Consider the following 21,294-nt stretch of genomic DNA (forward strand, 5'->3'; position numbering starts at 1 on the left):
TGGTCCCTGATGGGACTCAGACACCCACAAATGACATCGAATTTGGCTGACACGAGGTTGAATCCCACCCAAAGCTGATCAGCCATCTCCTCCTGGCACCATAACACACAGCGTTGGAATTCCATGTGTTGGTCGTGGGGGTCCTGGGAGGCAGCTGTGATGGTGTGTGCGTCCTGCTGTGTGGTCTGTGCAGGGGTTGGGGTTGGGGTCACCTTGATGCAGCTGGGCTGCCCTGCTCCTGGTGGTGGGGTGCAGAGGCTGTCCATTAGCCATTGGAGGGTGTCCGAGCAAAGGTGCAGGGTATCCCCTTCATCATCACTGAAGAGATGAGTGGTCTGCTCTGCAGGAGATGTTGATTGTCCTTCTGCAATGTAAAGGGGAGATGCAGGTCAACAGTGTGTCCCATGTATGTTGACACATTGTAGATGTTTACATATAGACTGCATGACAATGTACATTGTGACTGTGTTGGTGAAGCTGGCTATATGATGGGAGATAGTGGACATTTCAACTACATGACGGATGTGTGGTTGTACTTGTACATTATCATCTCACAGTGTCATGCAATGACAGATGTGATTGGCAAGTTTCTACGCACAAGCGGCACCAGTTGTGTCCTCTGTCCTGTGGTGTAAGTGTTGCACTTTGTACCACATTGTCGTCAATGTTGATGTGCTGTGATTGCTATGTGTGTTTGCTGCATTGCTGGCGAGTCACCCCTGCAGCTCTGATTTAGCGGCCACTTATCCCTTTGAGGCGGTGTGCCTTTGATTTGTGTGCTTTTCGGGTGCTGGGATGTCTGCGACTTGGTTCATTTATGCTCTTGGACAGATTTTGTACTCTTGTGCATTGTTTTTTTCTGCAGATGTGTTTTTGACGTCATGGGTTGTAGGTGCATGTGGATGTGTCAGAGTGTGACCTGCTCCTTTACGGATGTGGTCCACCTCAATGTCGTCTCGTGCACCATGTCAAGTATATTGACTGCAGCCATGCTATCACTCATGCAGTGTCACTTGCATTGTCAGTGTGGCTCACGGAGCCGCTGCTTTTCTGGATTCAGCACGTGTGCATGGGTAGGTTGTGGCATTGGTGATATGGAGGGGGCCCATTGTGCACATTGTGGTCGGGGGCTTATTGGGTGTTTCTATGTGTGTTGCAGTGTGCCAAGGGTATCAGGGACATGTTCCACAATCAATGTGCATGTGCAGTGTGCTAACATGATTGGGCATGTGTGCCATTGTGCCCATCTCCGTCTGTCCCCACAATCCCTGGTCGTTACTCACCTTGTTGCTGTTGGGTCAGGTCATATTGAGCTGTGTCCATACTCTCAACTCCTGCCACCGTCTCCACACTGATGACTGTGGCCACCATTTCCTCCAGCTCATCTAGCTCATCCTGTGGTGCAGTACTCCCACCTCCGGTCGCCCTTGCTGCCTTCCTATTGGCAGCGAGTTTCTGTTTGGTTTGGCTGTGCACATCATGCCAGCGCCTCTTGACCTCCTCCATTGACCTCCTCGACACTCCGACTGCATTCACGTTGTTGATGATGGACTACCATATTTCCGTTTGTGTTGCCAATAACGTAGTGGAGGTGACGAACAGTTGTTGGTAGTGTTCTATCACCTCTGTGACGATGATCCGGTCTTCCTGCGGACTGAACCCCGTCTTCCTCTTCTCCTTGCCTTTCCCTGAACACGGGGTTCCTGGCTGGTCCTCCGTGGGGCTTGAGGGGTTCGGGTTGTCCTCTGCACTCTGGGTGCATCCATGGTGCTACGCAGTTTGATTTGGTGTGGTTTTTTAGGTCTCGCGAGCCAAAGGCTCGAAGAGACATTTTATATCTGGGCTTTTCAAAGTGCTGCCGTGGCCTAAAGCTACAGTGCACGTGAACGTGCACGTGCACAGCTGCTCCCACTCCACCCTCCCTCCTCCCTTCTCTATAGCTTTGGCTCCTTTGAGCACTTCAAAGGGTCCGCTCCCCCGCCCCCAAGCGCTCGCGCCCACGCTCCGCCGGGCTTGTCTTGTTTTGTGTGTTGTAGGGTAAACACAGACAAATGTAATTCATTCAAGCAAGATGCTAGCAACGGGGATACAATGACCATCTTTTATTCATTTCATATTACCTAGAGTGATTTTTGTTGGGCACACACCTCCATGAGGAATATTCCTTCAAGCACAATGCTGTCAGTCAAGTACCTGATGGCACTGTGTGTTACTAACAAAAAAAACAGCTTTGTGGCCACGTGAAGCCGAACATCATGAGATATAGGGTTCAGTAATGCTGACACTACGGCAAAACCAGCTTCAGATAAACGCAAATGACGGGACTTTTATTATAGCCGAGTAATTAACTGACGTTTCAACAAAACTGGAATAAATTGACCCCTGAACTGAATTTATTTTAATTTTTCTTCCCTCGGTACAACCGTACGACTTCTTTTATCACCCGCTCAGAGATAGTAAACTGTGTGCGCATATCACAGTTCAATGCGCTCCGTGGGAAGCATTCATACAATCATTTAACTACCTCTCTTTGTTTACCATTTTGAAAGGAAACTTGGCTAAGTGCGCGCAGTTTAATCATATCAAAGACAGATTTAACACCCTACGCATTGATTTCCGAGTGTTGTGGTGCTGGCTAATGAGTACAGATGGAAACACTTGTGGTTTTCGCCGGAATTGTGTCTTTCGCGGAGCACACACGCCTCGTTTAGCAGCTCTGAGTTAAACACTGCACGTATCTCAGACTTCAGGGAGCGCGAGGAGCTCGCTTTGAAATAAGGTAAAGCAGGGGGGCTTAATTTGAGCCGGTGGTTGTCGGTGGGGGCCACCAACACTTATGTTTCCTGGGTGTGGCCTAACGACCAGGAGCTGCTGATCTTGGAGCCGGGGATTCAAGTTCGAGTCACAGCATCGGCTCGATATCCTGTGATTTTGAGCAAATCACTTACTCTCCTGCGCCTACCAAAAAAAACCCAAAAAACATTAATGTGTCTTTCTGTAATGTAATTGCTGTTCGTGTACAGCACTTCAATACCTTCAGGTCAACTTCGCTGGTTTTTTATGTGACTAGCCATGAGACCCGACCCACTTAAAGGCCAGGCTACAACATATTAGACACCTCAGTTGTCACCCCACGACTTTAGTATACCATGAAAAAAAACGAGTTAGGTGTTAGCGCAATGTTACGTTTAGTGTGTTTTTGTATCGTTTATTGCTTTTTCATTAGTCAGGCGTGACAACGCTTCCTGCCATGTCATTAAAAATGCTAATTACTTGTCACGATACAGAAGACAAACTGGCGGGATGAAATCAGACTTTCTATTGACTTGTAAGACCTTCAGCACATTGCAATGCAGCGATTGGTCATCCTCAACAACAATCGCTTTCGTCTGCAATCCCCGGGACAGAACTCACACCCTACGTGCTCAAGAACAAAGCAATTTCTTCGAAAGGAGTAAAGGGCAAATAAGTCGAAGGGTCATCATCATAAAAAAAAAAGGAATATTTTCTGGAATATTAAATCTGATCCAATTAATATGTGCAGAGCTCAGTGTAGCAAACGTCGTCAGATTACTCTACGTAAAACACGTCTCTAGTCCTGTACGTTCAGTTACCAAATCTTAACAAAATATTACATCTGGGAGTTTATATCTTGCTTCAAGTTAACTAACTGAATTAATATTTATGACAACAATGCATTGTGCAACGAAAGCCGAGGATTTAATTAATTTGCTTGGCATACATGGAGCAATTTGTCAAACATAAACGTGACACGAGTTAGTACTTAATAAATGTAGGTATTATGGATGAAATTAGCATGCCGAGTGCACTGCAGTTACCCACAGGTGATTTTTCCAAAGACTTCAAATAATGGAATAGGCACATAGACTGAAATATTCTTTTACCCAGTATGAGTGATTGCAACAAACAGAGGCCAAGGACTGAATGGGTATTGAACCTACACTTCTATCTCAACAAAGAAAATAGCTTACGCCAACTCCTTTATCTCAGCAAACGCGAGATCAATCAGAGACTCCACGCAAGCACCTTGATCAGATACCATCGCGCTCAGCGAATTCCGAGAGGCCTTCGAGTGCCATTAAAACCTCTGCTATGCAGAAACAGTCAAAAATTTGTGGAACGCTGGTATGCCATCTTGAACAAATGTCCATTAGACTTGATCTTACTAATTATTGAAGAGTTATCCAGAGTCCTGGAAGAACTTAACAAAGACATAGCCCAGACCAAAACAGAACTTCAAGAGTTAATTGTTTCAGAAGATTGGGATAAAACCTTGGAAGATATCAACATACAACTCAACAGATACACAGAAGAAATCAGTGAGCGGAAGATCCGCAAGTATAAATGAGACACCCTTGACTGTAAGTTGGGGGAGGTTTACTCCTGGGCAGAGGTTTATGCAAGACGACGACAGAACAAACCTTCCAACCTTAATACTGAGACAGATACGTCATCCTCGGACAGTGAAAGACGTACGACGAGCCAACCACCAGCAACCACACACACAGTGGATATCGCCCCGACTCAATCCGACACTAATGTTCCTTTTTTAGAGGTAGGCCAAAAAGATCAACTAGACCCAGGAGGGGCAAAAGACGTCCCACCAACCATGCCCAGCCCGAAGTCTCTACCAGCGCTAGGCCGACGGAACAAAGGCAAGAAATCATGAACCCTGAGCAGCTAGTAATCAACATTTCTGAGTATCAACTAACAGAAATGGATATCAAAACATTACAAAAAGGCACGTCGTTCGTACCTACCTACCATACCAACAAATTGGAATTGGACATCTGTCTGTTCAAATTCATGCGCAACCTTCGGTTGCGACATTTTTTTGAAAACGTAATACAATCCGAGCACAAGCCTGAATCTCACCTACTTAAACATCTCCGCCCTAAGAGCACTTTCCAAGCACCAATCTCTCATAAGACTTTGGACCTTTTTGAGAATTTGGTGAAAAATGACATTCTTTCTTTCAACTTTAGGAAACGTTCTAAACTCCAAAATCTCACCAACAAGGAACGAGCAATCTTGGACAATTTGGCCAACAATCGGAACATCACCTGTCAAAAGGCAGACAAGGGCGGCGCCCTAGTCATAATGGACTCTACCTTCTATCAGACTCAAGTAGATCTACACGTGAATGACAGCAACACGTATATGATTTTATCTCAAGATCCTACAGTCAGTTTTTCCAATCTATTACAAACCATTGTTGACAAGGCTGTGGAAAACGGAACCATTGATGAAAAAACCAAGAGATTCTTAATCTCTAAACACCCCAGAACACCCACCCTCCACATGCTACCCAAGATTCACAAGGACCTCATGAATCCTCCACTACGTCCAATAGTATCTACAAGGGGTAGCATACATGAAACAATTGGTAAATTTTTGGATGCTCATCTACAACAGTTTGTTTCACGCATGAACACATACGTTAAGGACACCACTGATTTTTTACTCAAGATTAATCGGGTTACATTGCCTGATGACGAAGAAGTGTGGTTGTGCACCATAGACGTCAAGTCACTTTACACCACTATTCCTCATGACCTAGGAATTGAAGCAATTGAAGAGGTATTACTACAGTCTGATCTGGACCATGATCTACAAGTGTTCTTGATGGAACTCCTCACCTTCACATTATATCAAAGCTACTTCAGATGGAACAACAATTTTTATCTACAGCTCACTGGTACATCGATGGGCAATTGTGCCGCGCCTACCTACGCGAATTTGTTCATGCATGCATTTGAAAATAAATTCATTCTGAGTTTGGATACATGGAAGGTACATGCACGTCTATTTCTGCGTTATATAGATGACATTTTCGTCTTATGGTTTGGCTCACTAGACTCTCTCAAGACAGCCTTGACAAACCTAAATCAGATCAATGATCGCATTCAATTTACTTTCAATTTCCAGGAGGCATCTATAACATATTTGGATGTTCAGCTGACAATACGTGACAATCAACTTACCACCACCTTGTTCAGAAAAAACACCGATCGTAACAACCTGTTACATTACACCAGTTTCCATCAACCGGCATTGAAGAACCATTTACCATTTTCACAATTACTTCGGGTGAAAAGAATTGTGTCAGATCATTCAGAATCGCAAGATCAAATCCAGGCCATGGCACATCGTTTCACCACCCGTGGATATCCCCAGGAGGTCGTTTCCAATGCCATAACAAAAGTGGCTAACACACCACGTGAAAGGCTGTTACAACCCACTACACGTAAAGAACAGCACCGCATGGTCATGGTTTCCCGGTTTTCCACCATGAGTCATAAGTTCAAACAATCAATCAGAAAACATTGGCCAATGTTGACGTTTGAAACTGATTTCAATGGCATCTTCAGCAATCCACCGACGTTTGCATATACCAGGAGCAAAAACATTCAAGAGCTAATCCGTCCCAGGATTGATGCACCCATCACACCGTTTCGAGGAACAGTTCCCTGTCTAAACTGCAGTAACTGCAACAGCATCATCAGGGGCAATTCAGTTGCACATCCAATGAGAGGCACTCCTATCAAACTGCATGTCAATGCCACTTGTGACGCCAACAATGTTATTTATCTATTAAAATGCCCCTGCGGCCTGGTGTATGTTGGCAAAACAATAAGGAAGATTAAGACACGCATTCTTGAGCACAAAAGTAATATACGCACCGGTAATTTGAAATCAACAGTGACTACTCATTTTCTAGAGAAACAACATAACATTTCGCAACTGAAATTCCTGGTTCTGGAAACTGTGACAAAGATGGAGGGCAGAGACAATGACACCTTTCTACTGCAACGCGAAAACTATTGGATTTATAAACTGGACTCTCTGAAACCGAAGGGTCTCAATGACCGCTTGGAATTCGCTTGCTATCTATAAATCTGAACACTTGCATGTGCATGTTTGCAGCTCTTCTTTTTACCATTATCATTTTCATTATTATTTTTTTCACACTTTTCATTTTTTTTATACACAGTTCGTTTTCTTACACACTGTCAGTTCCCTGTTTTCACTATATTCCCTTTGTTGTTGTCCTTCCTGTCTATGTAATCCATTCATGTTTTCCACATTGTCCCTTCACTGATACTTGTAACATGGCGCCGACTATTCCCACAAGTTCTAAACGGCTATGCGGACTAACAACCGCACATCACTTCCGGCTTGCACCGGCACCCCTTCGCTTTAAATGCGCGCCGTTTTTCGAGCAGCTCTACCCACATCCTGTGACCGTAGACCGGCACCGCTGTATTATTACAGCCCGAATCGCTGAATCACCAGCACAAGGTAAAAGCTAGCTTTAACCGGAACACTTACGTGTTCAGGTGTATGCACGCCAGTTCACATTTCACGGAGCTTTCAATGTTACTCGTTTCACTTTTCCGCTTGTAATTTGTACATGATTCATTTTTACAAGGCGCATAGTAGTTGTTAATACCTTTTTTTCGTTCGTCCCCACCCCGCATTTTTATCGAGCACTGAACACGGCTTTGTTTGGGTTCATCTCTCTTTTTTTACTGTTGGCAACACATGTTGGTTGTTTTCTAACCAGCGCGATTCGAGTAATACACCCCCGCTCCACATGGTATGTTTCCCTCCGTTCTTCATTGTTTATTCATATTTTATAGCACATGACAATGTGGTCACTATAGCATCTTGGCATTATTTGTAAACTCATTGGCAGGGTCCTCTATTGGCTTTTGTTTTATGGCGTAACCTCTCATTGTCAATATTTAGTTATTGTTGTGTATCCTTTTGTTTAGACTCCCCTGATGAAGGGCCAAATGGGCCCGAAATGCATTGGGACCATGACAACCAGATGGTATGGAGTGTATATAATATCATCATTATTGCATTTAATGCATATGAAGCATTTTGAAAAAATCAGAGATCAATAAACATTTTGACTCCAAGTATTCACCGCATCTTCACTCAATGTTACATTCAGATGGTTTAAACACGTTTTAAGCTTTCGCCTGAAGAGGTGTGCCCAGAGGGACGTTGCCTGTGTCCAGCCAACGCATGAGAATCACTTACAGCTAGAACAGCCAGTGACAGAGCGGGGGACCATTTCCGATACCTGTAGACCAGTGTGGTCCTTACGTAACAGCGGAACAGTGAGGTTAGACTAAGGAATTTGCAGTGGACATATGTGCGACAAAAAATTCTGTTTCTCTAAATATGGTCCCTGGGCCAGGTCTGTCTGGCCATAGTAATGTTTCGGTAGGTTTTCTGGTGTGCCTGTTATAAGCCTCATTTCAAGACCCCTTGCATTGACCATTGGTCCTTTCACTGTGGATTCGCCATTTTTGCTGACATCTAATTGTGGTGAGAATTTGATGGGTTTCGATTTGTTGAAGAAATGACATGCTATGATTTATTGTTCCCTGGCAGGTGTCTATATGACAACAGGCCCAGACGTAGTAGGCGTTAAACAGTGCTTTTCCAAGGATCCACCTCTCCTTGCTGAATTTGCTGATATGCCACCCACTTTGTGGTTGACAGGTGATACAGATGTGGGATTACTGCATATAAAAGGTTAAGGATAAAGCTATGTTGCCTCATATTCCTCAGTATAAAATACCACAAGCAGGAGAGCGAGCCTTATTGCAAATTATCCAGGATTTGATTAAGTAAGGGGTAGTTGAGGAGACGTCTGCCAATAGTCATAATAGTCCCATTCCTCAGGTTCCCCTGATGATCATGAAGATGTTTATCATTTTGTAATTGATTTACGCGTAGTGAACAAAATATTGTTTCCTCCGTTTCCAGTGGTCTCAGACATCACTACGCTTATGAGGATGATTCCTTCCACTGCTAAATTGTTTTCTGTCATTGATTTTAAAAATGCATTTTTCCGCATTCCTATTCACCTGGATAGAAGGTATTTGTTTCGGTTTACGCTAGCTGGCAGAAGTTTTAGATTCTGTCGAGCTCCTCAGGGCTATACTGAGAGTCCATGTATTTATAGTCAGGCTTTAAAAAGTCCATTGGATTCTCTTTCGCTTCCTACAGGTAATGTATTGTTGCAGTATGTTGCCGATCTCCTAATTGCATCTGACACTGAGCCGGATTATAAAGATAGTACAGTTAAGTTGTTGCTGCATCTGTCTCATCGTGGACATAGGGTTTCTCTTTCTAAATTTCAGTATTGTTGACAGGAGGTCCCCTACTTAGGTCACCTACTGTCGAAGGAGGGTAGGAGATTGACTCCGGAGCGCGTAAGTACCATTGTTAAAATGCCCGTTCCACAAACTCAGAAAGATGTGCGCGCTTTTGTCGATATCACTTCCTAATGTCTTTACTAATCAAACCCTTGCTTGTACTAGCAATGAAAGAAACGCATGAGCCTTTGCCTTGGACGCCTGAATGTCAGCAGTCTTTTGAGCAATTGAAAACTGCACTTTGTAAGGCTCCAATACTCGGCACCCCAGATTATAACAAACCGTTTGTGTTTTATGTCCATAAGATGGCTGGTTGCGCACTTTCTGTCCTAACACAATAATTTGGAGATAAGCAACAGCCTTGTGCCTATTTTATCTGCTGCCCTTCATCCAGTCGCAAAAGCCCTTCCGAGTTGTCTAAGAGCGGTCGCGGCCTTGGCCACTTCGATCAGATAATCGGCTGGACTTGTGCTGGATACTGATCTCATAGTCATGGTACCCATGCTTGGATACACATCTAAATAAGACAAAGACACAGCACCTCACCAGTGCACGTCTGACTGGTTATGAATTTACATTGTTTGCTAAACATAACACGATCTAAAGATGTGCCACTCTGAATCCAGCCACGTTACTGCCCATCCCTTCTGAGAGTGATGAAGTCGACAAACATGACTGTATCTTCCGGATGGAAGAAGAGACGAAAGGACGGGTAGACTTGACTGATGTTCCCTTATCTGACCCACAAGGAGAACTATATGTCAATGGCTCTTGTTTCAAATTACCAGATGGCACTACAACTGCTGCTTAAGCTATTACCACACTGCATACAGTAGTAGAAACATCACAAGTCTCCCATCAGTTGGCTGAAGCTGCTGAGCTTGCTGTCCTTATTCGAGCTTGCGAATTAAGTAAGGGACTGGTTGTCAATGATTTTACTGCCAGCTAGTATGTCTTTGGGGCCACACATAATTTTGGGTGATTCTGGGCTGAGAGAGGGTTTCTTACTTCGCATGGCACCAAAATCCAACACGGGACCCTTATATTGAGGCTTTTGTCTGCTTTGACACTCCCTAAGAAATTGTCCATTGTAAAGTGCAGCACCCACCAGAAAGTCAATGACAATGTAGGAAGGGGAAATGATTTTGCGGATCAGACAGCTAAAGAAGCGTCTCAGACTAAAATGAAAAAAAAAATTGTAGCAGGCCCAGCTAGGTGGGTGCCTGAAGTTACCATGTTTGAAGATACACTTGAGAATGTGAAAGAGATACAAAGTAAAGCAAAGCCACAATAGAAGAGTGGCAGGAAAGTACAGCACAATTGAACGATGAGGGATGATAGATTGATAAGTCAGGAAAGCAGAGATGGTTATTGCCTGAAGCATATGTTCTAACTGTAGTCACAATGGCCCATGGCCCAGTCCATATTACCGCTAAAGGTATTTGCAAGTTATTTGACCATGTATGGCAGAATGACAACATTCCGAAAACTGCTGCACATTTAGTGAAGTACTGTATGGTGCACATGATGCACAATCCTGGAAAAGGTACCCCCACTCTGCCTGGTAATTTTGCACCACCTACTTTTCCTTTTGAGGTCTTTTAAATGGAGTAAATAGAATTGGAAACATGCAATAATTTGAAGTTTGTTTTGGTGGTTGTCTGTGCATTCAGTAAATGGGTTGAGGCTTATCCCACCAAAGACAAAACAACCATTATGACTGCAAAAGTACTCCTGAAGGAGTTCTTTCCTCGTTTCGCTTGCCCCGTTTGATCTGGAGTGATAACGGTAGTGATTTTAATGCATAAGTGATTTAATTGATTTGTGATGGTCTATGCATTAAGCAGAAGTTTCATGCTGCCAATCATCCACAGTCAGCAGGTTTGGTTGATAAGTACAATGGTACTCTCTAACTTAAATTGGCAAAAGTTCAGGAGACCACAGGGTTCAAGTGGCCAGATGCTTTACCTTTAGCTCTTTTGTCAACGAGAACAACAGCACATTCTAGGACAGGATTGTCACTGAATGAGGTCGTGTTTGGACGTACTGCACATATCTGGGGCGTTCCACGGCCTCGGCGGTTCTCTGATATTGAGTATCCATTGTTAATTCACTATCTGGCCCAGTAAACTGAAAGTTTGCGTTTTATTCACCAACAGGTCCGGGACTGCCTGCCAGCTACACCAGAGGGACCCGGACACGACATTCAGTCTGAGAATTACAGTCTTGTGAAAAAATGTCAGCGGAAGAAGAGTTTGGAGCCGCGTGGGAAGGGACCAGAGCATGTCCCCCTAGCTACACGCACAGCAGTCAAGGTCGCTGGCTGTAAGAACTGGATTCATGCAACGCATTGTCACAGAATACCTCTACCTTTGCCCTATGATCAGTGGGTGAAGGATGGCATAGGGAACTCCGAGTGTGAGACGGTGCCACGGTTTGGCCCCTTTAGTGACGCCAAGCTGACCTAGATGCAAACGAATGAGGAAAATTATGAAGTGCTGAATGCAGCAGTTTCTCTGGAAATATGAGCTATCCATGAGCCTCTTTTTGTTGATCCTTCTGTGCCTGGAGTTACTAGTAACCCTGGGCGTCGTGCTCTGCTTCGCCCACGGAGTGCACATAGCGCTGCCTGCTTTGCCGTTTACGAAGTAGGCATAGCAGGCAGTGCTACGCACACACCGTAGCGAAGCAGAGCTGCCCGCCACCCGCCTCCCGCCCGCCCTAATTTTAAAATAATTTAAAGAAGGTTAAAGTTAAATAAACCACCTTACCTTCGGCACGGCATCCTGGGGCTCCCTCTTCTTGCTGACGGTAACTTCTTCACGCAAATGTGCATGCGGGGACGCCCGCGCATGCGCATTTCTCACGACAAATGCGCATGCGCGGGCATCCGTGCATGCGCATTTGCGTGAAGAAGTTACCATCAGCAAGAAGAGGGAGCCCCGGGACGCCGCGCTGAAGGTAAGGAGGTTTATTTACTTTTTTTAACCTTCTTTAATTTATTTTAAAATTAGGGCGGACGGCGCGTAGTGGGGCTACGCGGAGCGCGTGAGTGTGAGTAGATTTTGCCACACTACGCGCTGCTCCAAGTAGCCCCACTACGTCCACTACGCTCAGGCCTGGTTACTAGGTACAATTTGCGCCCTAGGCTGGGAGACAGTGCACCAAAGTAGAAGTAAGATTAGTCAGGGACGGACTGTGAAAGTTAGGATGTACTTTGCTATAGTATCAACAGAGTTAGTTTAGGGTAATGAGATATTTGTGCACTGTTTGAACATTGGACAGGATAGATCAAGCGTATCCCCTTACTAAGGCCCTTAGGGATATATTATCCTGGTTGACGTGGAAATACGAGCTTAGGACAGAGCAATCTCCACCGCCGGTGCTTAAGAGCGCCAACGTTTTGATGGAAAATAGGAGCCTGAACCAGTGAGGGTCTGCAAGACACTGGGAACTTGTATATTTCTCTTGTTTACATTTTCCCCCCATTTCATCATTTATTGTGCATCCCTTTATCAGAATGATTGCTAAGGAAGAGCAGCCAGTAATTCCCCCAGTTTATACACGTGTATTTTGGTCTACAAAGAAAAAGATATTATGTGCTGTTCTCATGATGTTGTTGCTATTGATCTTAGAAGGAGTGTCATGGGTATTGGGACGTGATTAGGCTGTATCATTGTGTACTAAGGAGAAGGTTATTCCTCAAGTTCGAAAGAAAAGGACAACTCCGAGTAACATATTTCTAGATACACATAAGAGATTTTTTGGAGAAGGTACTGCTTGTTATCATACTGAATCTGTCACTAATTTATGGACAGCACATCCATTGTCAATTGTCAACTATACCTATACTCGGCCCCCTAATTTCGTAGAAGTACAGGGACTATTTGGGTTTGGCTATCCAAGTCCTTGTCTGTATCATAGAAAGCCCCAAGGCATGGGTTATCCAGGGTGTGACAACAACACTTATTGTGATAATTTCTTCATGTAAAAACATAATGTTACTTTGGTGGGTTATCAGTATAAGAAGTTGACAGTTACCCGAGAAGCTGGTTATTACCCTGCATGTTTTTACTGACCATATCTTGTACGTCAATTGTTCAGGGATAGTTTTGCGTAAGGGTACGTATTCTTTGGTAAATCCAAAGGACCACAGAAGCGTTGGGTGGAATTACAGGTATTCTGCTGTAGATTATGATAGGCCAATTTATGCGCACCCTGGGTTTTTCTTTCTTTTTAATGGAACTTATTTGAATGTTCATAATGGTACACATGATGTGGCACTCGGGGTGGTGCTGCTCTTGGGTGTGCCTTGCAAACATGCGAAACCTAAAGAAAGATGGGTTAAAAGGATATTGACCAGGGAGTTCAGTGAGGAAGAGACAGTTTTTGAAGTCAATAATTACAGCAATGGTATTACTTTCAGCTATATTCTCTCTTTCATCATTACATTTCGTGGTACTGCCATGGCCAGGGGTGAGACAGCTAGAGAATACTTTGGATGTAAGCCGCAGATATTGTCTAACTCTACAGTAGCAGCTTTGCGTGACATCACCACACAATTGGAAAGTAAGCGAATATATTCCGAGCAGACTAGATATGCTTTCGATTTCATCCTGGCTAAGAGTAGTGGTGTATGCGCAGTAGTATCAGACCAGTGTTTAGTCGGGATCACAAATATGGAAAGTAATATCACCCAGCATATTTTAGATATCTTAGAAAATGTTAAAGGAATGGAAAGTGGGAATTGGAGTTGGTCACTTTTTGGCAGTTGCGGTTGGATCATCATAAAGGTGATTTATTTCATCATAATTTTGGTCTCTTGCTGTGTCCTTGTTCAAAGCCTTCCTTTTTGTGGTTCTTACTACACTACCCTTCTCACTCCAAAGGGGAAAATATCAATTCATGATACTAATGCAACAATTATGATTCAAAAGGAAATTGATGACCTCATGCAGATAGATGAGGGTATTTTTAAGACTTCTTCCCTCCGTACAGTCTCCCTCCTCATTGCTGAAAACATGGAGTGCTCCTAAGAAGTTCACTTATGATTAGTTGATTTATATGTTCTTTGCTAATAATAAAATTTGTTTAGCTCATACTAAAAGGAAGGTCTGTTAGAATAGAAAATCCTACTTACGCATTATTTTATGTATGTTAGCATTCACTGCGCCATTTTCTATTCCGGCACCATTTTGGTTTATAATCGAAACTTATCCTTCGTCATTTCTGAGAAGAGGCCTCAGTTAGGTTTCATTTCCCCAAGGCCAGAATTCACCTCACTAACGAATACACTGTTCTTATTAGCGCTTACCTTTCCCTTTAGATAGAAGCCTTCTCCCACTTGTCTAGTGGCGGGCACAGGCAGAACGACCTTGACTGGTAGATAGTGTGTGCCTGGCCTCAGAACCGAAACTTAATTTTTGGTATTCACTGTTTTACTGTATCTGCTTGGAAAATTCCATTGTGGGCGTGCCTATGTTGGTTCGGAAATGTACATAATTTAACTTTATGCTTACTGATGTCAGTCCCTCTGCAGCACTCCTAAGCGACTCGGCAGACTGGGTTCCACTCTGAGTGTACCTGAATAAATAGATATTGGTTTGTATTATCTACTGTCTGACCGACTCTTCATTTGGTATGGTAGGCTGAGAGGTGACGGTGAGTGACCTGGGTGATCCTAATTGGGCCACTTCCTTCAGCAGTCAGCTACCAAATTGAACAAGGGAATAATATTTTGAGACCTTCACTGGGACTTATAATGTGATTGTGGCCCTATTACACGTGGTAGGTACCTATTTATCCCTACTAATAAACTACATTCCAACAAGGCTTAGGTGCCCTTTTACAGTATGAAATAAACTTTTCTGTTTGCTGTGCATAACTCTTTCTGTTTCAGATGCCAAAGTTATTGTGTTCTCATTTAGAAATATTATTCTTTGTTTACAACTTGAAGGTCTTGGTTAGTAGTTTTTTCGTTTGGATGATGGATTCAGCACCTTCATTGGATGAGAAACTAATGAGGTGAATACTTCTTTTTAGGATATCGTGAAAGACGAAGAATTGGAAGAAGTTGGCATTTCATTATCTGTGCGAAAGAGGATAACACTGAGTGGAGAAAGAACACTTATGATTCTAACATAATTGCCTGGCGACTGCTGTGTTGTCACCCAAGACTATAAAAAGGGGTTGAAGTTTGTCATGCACAGATTGGTAGAGCCGGGATGGAATCCTGGTGCTGAGTAGGAGTGAGCCTAGCCATACCAATGGCTTAGTGGGAGTGCTAGAAAAGTCAGGTCTTCATCTACTTTCAGAATTCAAGAAATGAGAAGGAGGCTCTTATGTGTAGTGTCAGATTTTCCCATGCTTTAAGGGTGATGTAGGAGAAGGCTTGACCACCAGACCTGGTTTTTCATATGTGGGGGATGTTTGTAAGTAGGAGTCCAGATGAGCGGAGGTGTCTGGATGTTTGTGAAAGCAGATGTGATTGTTTGGGTATGCTTGGTTTGTGTTATCTAGTGCCTTGAAGTGGGGGCAAGGAGTTCCAATTGTGCTTGTTTTTGTATGGGGAGCAGTGGAGCTCCTTCGGGTATGGTGTGATGCGAGTGCAAGAGTGATTTTGGCTGCCATGTTCTGAATGGTCTGTAGCCTTTTGGGCAGGTTTTTGTTGATCCGAGCATAGAGGGCATTCCCGTAGTCCAGCTTGCTTGTGACCAATGCGTGCATGATCATTTTCCAGGTGCTGATTTGGAGGCATTTGAAAATCTTCTTCAACATTTTCAGGGTAAAGAGCACGAGGAGTTGACGGTGTTGACTTGAGAGGTCATGCTGAATTTGCTGTTGATGACAATTTTGAGGTTCTTAGCTAGGTGATAAGGGTAGGGATTGGTCCTAACTCTGTTGGCCAACAGGTGGAGTCCAACAGTGAAGTGATCTTCCCATAGATCACAATTTTGGTCTTTACCGTGTTCAGGTTCAGACAGTTGGGCCCAATTTCTTAACATCTGGCGCAATGCAACTCAGCAAAACAACTTGCTGTGCTGAGCTACTTCAAATGAAGAGAGCAGGAATGTGCCATATTTACTAAGATATGGTTCATTCCTGCTCTCTCTGTCCATTGGTGCACAGAGTGCTGGCTAGCGCCAATGCAGGTAACCTTGCACCGAGGTGCAATGGCGCCCGCTTTACAGGCTGGATTTTTTTTGTGCATGAAGGGTCACCTTCTTGCACAAATAAAATCCTCAGCGGCATTTTCGTATTTCTATCTGTGCTGCAGAATCGAGTGCGCTTAGAAAGAGGAAATAACGAAGAGGAATAGGCATATTTCTTCTCATTACACCTCTGTTGGGATGGCATAGCTTTTTACACATGCCTAAGTTTACTATTCTTAGTAAATCTTAGAATGTGCCAAAATCTATGGGTGGATGCATAGGAACGTCCACATTTCACTCATTGAATGCCTTCCAAGTGCAGAGTAATGCAATGGAGTTACCTCTTTCTGTAGGGTCATCCCCAAACTTTTCTCCTTCACCCTCCTGTTCTCTGAACCTGTGTTTGTTGGGTTTTAGGACTCTGCACACTTTACCACTGCTAACGAGTGCTAAAGTGCTTTCGCTTTATCCTTTAAATATGGTAAAATTGGCTCCCACCCAATTGGCACATTTAATTTACTTGTAAGTCCCTAGTAAAGTGGTACTGCATGTACCACAAGCCTTTAAATTAAATGCTACTGGTGGGCCTGCTGCATTGATTATGCCACTCCCTTAAGTAGCCTTTTAAACATGCTTAGGTCTGCTATTGCCACCTGTGTGTGTAGTTTTAAGCTGTCATTTCAATCTGGCAAAATAAACCTTTTGCCAGGCCTAGACCTTCCTGTTTGACAAATATAAATCATCCCTAAGGTAGGCCCTAAATAGCCCAAAGGACAATGTGTAGTGTATTTAAAACGTTGGACATGTACTTTTAACTTTTACATATCCAGAAAGTGAAAAAGTTTTACATATGTTTTTCACAACTGCACGGGCTGCCTCTCCCATAGGATAATATTGGGTTAACTTATTACATTTAATAAGGGACAACTGAGAATTGGGAGAAGAAAGGAATGTCGAGTTTGGTGTCTGAAACATAGTATTTTAAAACCCTATGTAATGGTAAAGTTGAATTTTAAATCAAAATTCTGAAAATGGCACTTTTAGAAGTTGACATTTTCTTGTACCAACTATTTGAAGCCAGCAGCCTGTATCCTGGGTCACATGACTGGTTGTAGCTGGCAGTTGGCTGTTTATTGCTCCCTGACAATGAGACAAAGACGAATCGTAGCTGGAAGAATGGGCTGTCACTGACTTGATGAGAGGAGGGATCTGTCACCTGCCACACTTGCACATCAGAAAGGCTCTGCCCAGCACACTCACAAAGGGCTTTGACACTAGTCTCTTTTGTCCCCAGACAAGCTTGAGCCAGGGTAGGGAGGCAAGAAAGTCTTAGAGGGTGGCAAACTCTAGAATCCTCACCTGTTTCAAAGTAGGCACCAGATAAAAATAGTATAATATAACAGTTTAAACAGTGGACCATCAAATCCAACTTTTCAGTACACCTTTAGACCTGTGGATGACTCATTGGGACTGATGTGCTGCTCTGCCAGGAGGCCTGCTACTCTGCTACCCTGCTCTGCTGCCTGGCTGGCATCTACCTTGAACTCAGCACCTGGACTATGTCTGCTGTGAGTCCTACCCCCCCGTGTAGAGGCACCTCAGCCCTGGATCTTTGTAAGAGGTCCTAAAGGTGCTCTGCCAGCTTCCCCCAGCTTAGTCAAAATGCCTTCTATCACACCAACCTACGTCAACCCCCTCACGTCGAGCTACGTTAAACCGCACGGCCCAAACTCCTTCTCTATTAGTCTCCCCCTGACCTCTCACCCAAAATGAGAAAAAACCTCAAACATAAACTGATCAGGCAATACCCCGAATCTCTATTTGCGGACATATATCACTGCTCTTATAAAGGCCAAGTAAAAATGGACCTCATCTTTCACACGGAAGGACCCGAAAAGTGGATCTCCACCCTCAGATCACAACTCCACATTACAAAACTACGAATACACCCCATAGCTGCAAACTTTCATTCTGTATCCCCAACCGCTTGATGAGAAGAGGGAACACTTCTGTGACCATCTATTCCAATGGCACAGTCCTGATCCAAGCCAACAACGACAACCTTGAGGCATTTGACTCCCTATTCCCCTCACTTAGGATTTCCACCGCTCATACTCATCTCCCCCACCCAACCCACCCCTTCTACCCCGACATCCAAACCCCCAGAGGAACACCCACACCACTCCTACGCCCGCTATCATAAACCCCCGTGCTCCTACTCATGTCACCACCAGCACCTCTGGCACCAAGAACAAGACCCCCCCACCGACTCGTCCCCGCAAGCAGCCCCCGCTCATAACCATCCACAAGCAACACCGTCCGCCCTCATTGTACAATCTAAGACCTCCAACCACCCTCCTATACCCAGATGCAAAAGAAGGCAGCTGCCACAACACGACCCCACCCACCCCACGCCCACGACACTCCTCAAAGCCCTCACTGATAACGCAAGAACCACCAGAAGGCAACACAACATCGTCAGCCATTCTCCCCTCCAGGAAGACCCCGCCCAGAACCCACCCACCCTAACCCAAGACGAGACGGGGCGCCGGCTCTCCCTGCTTGAAAGCCAATTAGCTATTATATCACAGGGTTTTAACGAAATACTAAACAACCCCGCTATGCTTCGCATGCCCTCCAAAAACCACCACGGCACTCCCACTGTCTCTAGCCCTACACACCAAAGGCTCTACAAGGCTACACGACCCAGTGGGACCTCACCCCCCTCTTGAGTCATACACTGAGGCCCAAAAGAACTATGGAGGCTATGTCCTCGGATGAAGCGGCTAATCTGGCCTCCTCGTACGACACCCCCGCTACTTCCATTCCTCAATCCATGATTCAAGTAATCACTGGATTCAGAAGAGATCACTTCTCTCCGAAACCCCATAGACACCCAGCCTCCTTCATCAACATCCCCACTGCACCCTTAAAGAAAAAAACAATAAAAGTCACCACCTACCAACTGCATGCTCATAAACTGCAGATCAGCCACCAAACATGCCACAGAGCTTGCAGAATCCGTCGCCACCCATGACATAGACATAGCCTTCATCACAGAGACCTGGTTTAACGACTGCTCGCCTCCAATCATGGACACCCTTGTACCCCAGGCTTCTCAATCATCAACATAGACCGAAAAGACCAAAGAGGTGGGGGTTTAGCAATCGTTCACAACAACAACTTGTCTGAGACTCAAATAGATACCTTCAACTACAACACCTTTGAATGTCTAACCCCCAACATCAACACCAGCAACAACAAAATAAATACAATGCCACCTCCTATACCATCCCACAGACAACACCCCTACTTTCACTGAACACCTGTCAGACCTGATTGTACACTGCGCACTCCGAGACAACAACAACCTAATTCTGGGTGACCTCAACTTGCATTGGAATGTTAAAACAGCTCACCTATACAAAACCTGAACGAGCTATTGCAAACCAACAACCTTACCCAGCACTGCTCAGAAGCAACCCATAACAAAAGGGCAATCCTGGATGCCATCATCGCCCAACATAACGCAATCACAATAGATCACATCCTACCAGTCGACTGGTCAGACCACCATTTAATTCTATTCCACATCACGCAACCAATCATGTATCAACTTCCCATCCAAAACCCACCCACGTGGACGAGAAACCTATCACAGATCAACATGGTCAAGAAAAAATAAGCACGCTCCTACCCATCTCCCCTGACGGTCTCTCCACAACGGAACTCACTTCCCACTACAACACAACCATGATGTCCATTTTAGACCAACTTGCCCCCCTGAAACTGAAAAAAACGAGGAATATTCCTTCCAGATCCTGGTTCAACAAGGACATCAACACTGAAAGGAGACAACTTAGAGCTACAGTACGTTTAGGAGAAACAATCCCTCCACAAGCCTCTGCGAGCAACTCAAAGCAACCCGAAGGAATTACAAAAAACATATCAACAATGAAAAAAACAACTTTTTCTGCAGCGCCCTTGACAACGTGAATAACAGGCTCAAAGAACTCTCTAACATCATCAGGCAACAAACTTCCAAGACCTTTGCAACCACAGTCCAGGCTGAAGTACCGGGTTTTTAGAACCCAGCGGTGCAGGGGAACACACCCTAAGACTTCGGGTTCTTCCTGTTTCAGACCCACAGAAACACAGAGGGGCAGATTTCTGACTTCTGGCGCATCTCTGCTAATCAGCAGAGATGCGCCAGAAGAGTTGCGACGCATCTGCCCACCCGTGCGCCACCACTGATGCGCCGCATTTACAATGCGGCACACCGTGGCACTCGGATGGGCAGATGCGTGACGCATCTCCAGTCGAAAAGGCGGCGCATTGTTGGAGTTGCGTCGCAAGCGCGACGCAGCTCCAGCAAGGCTCGGGGGTGCCCTATCAATATAATGCTGCGTCAATCCTTCCGCCTGCTTCAAGCAGGCGCAGGGTTTTGACGCAGCATGGGCTCAAAAGTGACTGAGTGAAATCTTGTAGATTTCACTCAGCCACTTTTAGGAGGCATTCCTGCGCCAGACCGCCCCCCCCTGCGCCAGAACGCCTACATGTGGCGCAAGCTTTACAACGTGACGCATCTCCCTAGATGCGTCACGTTGTAAATCTGCCGCAGCATGGCGCTGGCTTTGGGCCACTGCTGCGTCACAAAAGTGACGTAACGGCGGCGCAAAAGTGAAGCACAGGGCTCATAAATCTGCCCCAGAGTCTTCCTGATTAAATCAAAGATCGTATTTATTGGCTGCAGACCAATCACAGGTATCCGAGAAGTACAACATGATGTATGTTCTCAGGAGACTGCTCCCGAATCAAAACCCAGTCTTTACTTATATACACAAAATTACGCTTGGGGGCAACACCGCCCTTATTTTACAAGTGGTCATTCACATATTTTAGTTTCAAAGAAACAGCAGAGTCATAATGACAATCCCACATTT

The sequence above is a fragment of the Triturus cristatus genome, chromosome 3_1 (genome assembly GCF_964204655.1).
Source record: "Triturus cristatus chromosome 3_1, aTriCri1.1, whole genome shotgun sequence".
NCBI lineage: Eukaryota > Metazoa > Chordata > Amphibia > Caudata > Salamandridae > Triturus > Triturus cristatus.